General features: G+C 34.7%; 1 pseudogene; it reads right to left on the reverse strand.

The window, feature by feature from the left end:
• Window positions 1-537: 537 nt before the first annotated feature.
• LOC149263595 (aspartic proteinase nepenthesin-2 pseudogene) lies at window positions 538-1,824 on the reverse strand (annotated as a pseudogene).
• Window positions 1,825-4,892: the final 3,068 nt, after the last annotated feature.

Here is a 4,892-nt window from a genome sequence, read left to right on the forward strand (position 1 = left end):
TAATGTTTGATATCGCAGGTCAAGGTTTTTTGTATTGCAATATGTATTATTGGCATATTTCAATCACGCTGACTCTCATATCAGAACTTACTTGCAATATGTTAACACATACCCATGGCCAACAGTTAAGAAAAGCTTTCCAGTTCCTCAAGAGGGACTCCATTAAGATTATCTCGGTTATACATTTTCTTGTATTAATGCACAGTTATTAGAATTGAACCATATTTTCAGAGGCAAGCCCAATTAATATTAATATCACCTTAAATATCTCATTCATTGAATGAGTAACAACCTTTTATTACTTTGGCCTTTCATGAGATGATCAATATTCCATACACAATAAAGAATCCATGGTTCAATGAATTTGAAATCAGAGAAAAATTGTTTACATATGCTTATATTTTAGCAGAAAGAAATTACAGGAAGAGACGCAAAATTCTATGACATTTTTTTAAAATCAAACACTAGCAGCAGCAGACTTTAATCATCTAATATGGTGTAGAATCTATAGGACAAAACACCTATCCTTGTGCTTGCTTACAACGAATCACAATCTGTCGGTGCAAAAGAGAGCATGGTCTTCCCGTTGTCATAGAGAATTTGGTAGTTCTGCTGCTGAAAATTGCCTAATATGGAAATGCTTGAATTCGGCAGCATTGCCAAGCAGAAAGTGGTGTCATCAACGTAGAAATAGTGTTCTGGCTGCAAAACATAATCTTCTCCCTTAAAGTGGAAAGTCATAGTCGGAAATTGATTAGAAGAAAGCCGAAAGTGATAGTCTGGAAGTAAGTTAAAGTAGAGGTCAAGTCCGAGTCCAGACCCATCGGTTTGCGGAAAGTGAATGGCAGAGATCAAGGCCTTCTTCAAAACTTGATATGCATCCTCATGTAGAAGCGTGAATGCGGTTCCAGAGTCTATGATAAATCCACCACTACCATCGTCTTGAATATCAAAAGTACCAGCATTGATATTCAATAATTTACCTCCAAGGCTAATTCCTTCCAACGAAAGATAATATAAACTTGAATGTGCGTTGTTTTGAATAAAAGGAGTTGAACTGACAGCCTCGGCATTCAAGGTAGCACTGTGTCCTATAAACAAAGGGCTGACCATGTAAGAAGGTTCTTCAAAACCCCGGAGACAGTAAGAAAACTTATTACCTAGTCCTAATGAACCAAGCTGTGAAATCAAGGATAGGGAACCTCGTCCGAAGCCTACACCTCCTTGTGGGAAGTGGCCTCCATTGTTTTGGCTGCAACCAAACACGATCTGGTCGATTGACTCTGATGAAAAGGTAAACGTCTCGTATGAAAGGATTCCTGAGGTGAAGTAATCAGCATACTCGTACAGGTAATGGCACACATCAGAAGAGCAATAGGAGTTAGGGTTTTGCTGGCACTGAGGGCTTTCGCATGTGACCGTCATGTAAGTGGAGGACTGGGAAGGATCATAGATTGGATAGGGTTGATTAGAGCAATCATCACAGGGCATGCATTGTGTCCATATCAAGTCACTACATGTGTCTAGGATTCCAGAATATGGTAAAGACGGCTTACCAATTTCTACCTTCATCATATATTCTCCACTTCCTGCACTTATTGGAGCTTGGATTCCTGAACTTTTATGAGCGACTTGACCGGCCTTTAGAACTACAGACCTATGCAGTGTTTCTAGCCTCTCTTGACTGCGTTGCACTGCTTGCTTAATCCGTTCAGTGGATGTAATATTCCCTGAAAAGAATGGCGAAAGTGATGAATCTCTATGCACAAGATCTATTCTCAATCCATCAACCGGTGTATGCGGAGGCCTTGAAATCTTGGACATAAACGGCCTGCATTGCATCAAAGGTAATATGGAAAGCAACAATAAGTATTCAACTTCTTACAAAATGACACACTGAAATACATGATGACTCTTCATATTCCAATATTGGCACTTGGAATTTCACTTACAACATAATACAAATAATATTACATTTTACACTCATACCCATATAGGACAAAAAAAGGTAGAGACAACTTGATAGCATAACAAGACAAGACACTATGATGCTTGAGTTTGGGAACACTCTAGCTTGGCAACTTCCACTTGATGCTTTTTGGTCACGTATCGATGCCAAGATTGGTACTGTACGATGACATCCCCAAACTGCATGATGGTATCAGGTTGGAAGCAGACTCTAGCCTCCATAGCATCCAAGTGCAATGATTTGGAACCAGTCTTAACTTATTTCTCGAGTAGGAGCAACATGATTTTGATCTAGACAAGACCACCAATGTGTTGATTTTGATCTAGACAAGACCACCATTGTAGTTTTTCTTGTTTTTTTTGTTCAGCTCTAAATCCTCCTTGGTGGCCTAAAGTTGAAGCTTCTTTCTTCATAGCAATGACATACCTACCACTCTAAACTATTAGGGTTTTCCCTAAAGATTAAACATTAAAACTTGAAAAGAATGAAATCAATAGACAAGTTTAATCACTTATTACATAAGAAAATCTTTAAGATGGGTCTCGCAAAATCAATCTCTGAAGAGGATTTTTGAAAAATAGCCATAGCACCAGCTACCTTAAGAACCCTAGCATTGAGCTTGAAATATTCATATACAGGAAAAGACATAAGTAATTTGTTCGAAGAACAAAAAAAAATGTGCAAAATGTTGAAAGAAAAATTAATGCAAAAATAATTATTTATGAATTAGCTATTGATACAAGTGAACAATGTCAAAAAAAGATCCAAAAACTAGTCGAAATTGCGTTACCACCCAAGTTGTAGAGTCATTCTTTGCAACAAAAAAGGAGCAAATGAGTTCCCGAAGGCACAAGAGTGATAGGATAGTTACCATGTAACCATAACCTTTCCACCGTCAATAAAAATTATAACCATCAAAGATGGTAGATTTAAACACACTTTTTCCAACATTGTCACATCACCAAATGGCATTTGATCAAATGCCTTCGCGAGAGTTTGATTAATTTTTCACTCATAAAGATTATAACATGTCTTACATACCATAACATATATTTTATACTACATATGAAACTTATGAGTTGATAAACCAAAACAATATTAATAATTTTGGTCTCATACTCACGTAGACAAGCCAACCAGCTGTATGCAGAGATTGAATATATATATATGCACAGAGAGTAAGTATGACTAATATATCAAGTTAATTATGTTTCTTTCCAACCAATGTGAATGATAAATGTTAATTAGGATAAATAATTATATTGTTGCGATATATATAAAAAGAGAAATTAGAAATAAAACTAATAATTTCTTTTCTTTTATGTTAAATGTTCATGGATGTTACACTCCACACTTTATTTTTAAATAAATAATATTTTAATGTTTTTATATTTATATTTATATTATATCAGGTTTGGTATATATAAATAAATAATATATAAATAGGAGATATAAATATTCTTTCTCATACTTATATGTGTATATTTAAATTTTATTAATTTATTATATATTTGATTATTTAATTTAATTTAATTATGAGTCCGTTTTATTATTGCAATTAATTATAAAATGAAAAAGTTAATAAATTTAGACTCAACCATTCATTTTTTTGTATTATGTTTATATTATTTTTATATATTATAGTAATATTAAGAGATCCCTTGTCAACATTATTAATCTTGGTGATATTATAGCAATAATAATAACTTAAATAAAATAACACAAACTTCCATGTTTTTTAGTCCTTCTTAGTGCAATAAACTAGTTTGAGACAAGTAATAAAAAGAATAAATTATAATTTGTTATATTTCTTTTTTATTAATCAATTACGAAAAAAATAGATAAAAGAAAATCATAATACTATGGTTTATTAATACCATGGGATATCTATGCTTTTGATTATTATTTTATGGATCTAAGCTTTTAATTATTATGTTACAATACCATGGGCCAATATTATAACTTATCAATACCACGTGCCCAAAACCATAACTTAATTCATTATAAAAATATTTTATTTTAATTTAATTTATCTAAAAGAGAAAAGGTTATAATTACTTTTCGGATATATCTAAACACTCCATTCCTTCATGCTCATGACTACTAAAAACATTCCCATAGAGATTAAATGGAGCCTTTAATAAAATTAGAAAAATACATATGTCAAATTTATATAATATAAATAATATTATAATAACTCGGATAGATGCATCTTAACAAAGGATCCAAGTGAAGAGAGAAAGGAAAGTGACTAACAATTATAGAGAAAAGATAGTGCATAATTCTTCTAAGTTTTATATTATTGTATTTTCTTTCACATGATTGATCCAAATATAGATTTAATATTTTATAACCAGTTATGTTTTTTTAAATTTAGATACTTTCTTAAATACAATGCAATGGGATAGGATTTGAGAGAGAGAGCGGGGGGGAGGGGGCGGAGGGGTTGGAGAGAAGGAGAGAGGAGGGAAAGAGATGGATTTAGAGGGGGGGAAGACAAAGACAATGCGAGATAGAGGTGGAGAGAGAGAGGGAGTGACAAGAGAGCGACGAAGGCAAAATGAGGGAGATAGTAGATGAGGAGAGAGAGAGAAAAGGAGAGGATAAAGATAGAGAAATAATGGGAAGAAAGAGAGGGGGAGATAGTTGGAGGGTGGGGAGAGAGAGAGAGTGATGGGGGGAGAGACAAAGGGAGGTGGGAAAGAAAGGGAGAAAGAGGAAGGAAGAGAGATAGAAGAGAGAGATGGTGTTGGAGGGGGTGAGATACGGAGGGGAGAAGAAAGACAGAGAGAGGGGAAGGTCGAGAGGGAGATGGACTGACAAGGGAGAGATGGAGAGACAATGAGGGAGAGAGGAGAGCGGGAGGGAAGAGAGAGAGAGAAGGGGAGAGAGAGGGAAAGAAGGGGAAGAGAGAGAGAGAGAG

The sequence above is a fragment of the Pinus tabuliformis genome, chromosome 6 (assembly GCF_031772625.1).
Source record: "Pinus tabuliformis cultivar Carrire ecotype Pingquan chromosome 6, CPIR1, whole genome shotgun sequence".
In the NCBI taxonomy this organism is placed as follows: domain Eukaryota; kingdom Viridiplantae; phylum Streptophyta; class Pinopsida; order Pinales; family Pinaceae; genus Pinus; species Pinus tabuliformis.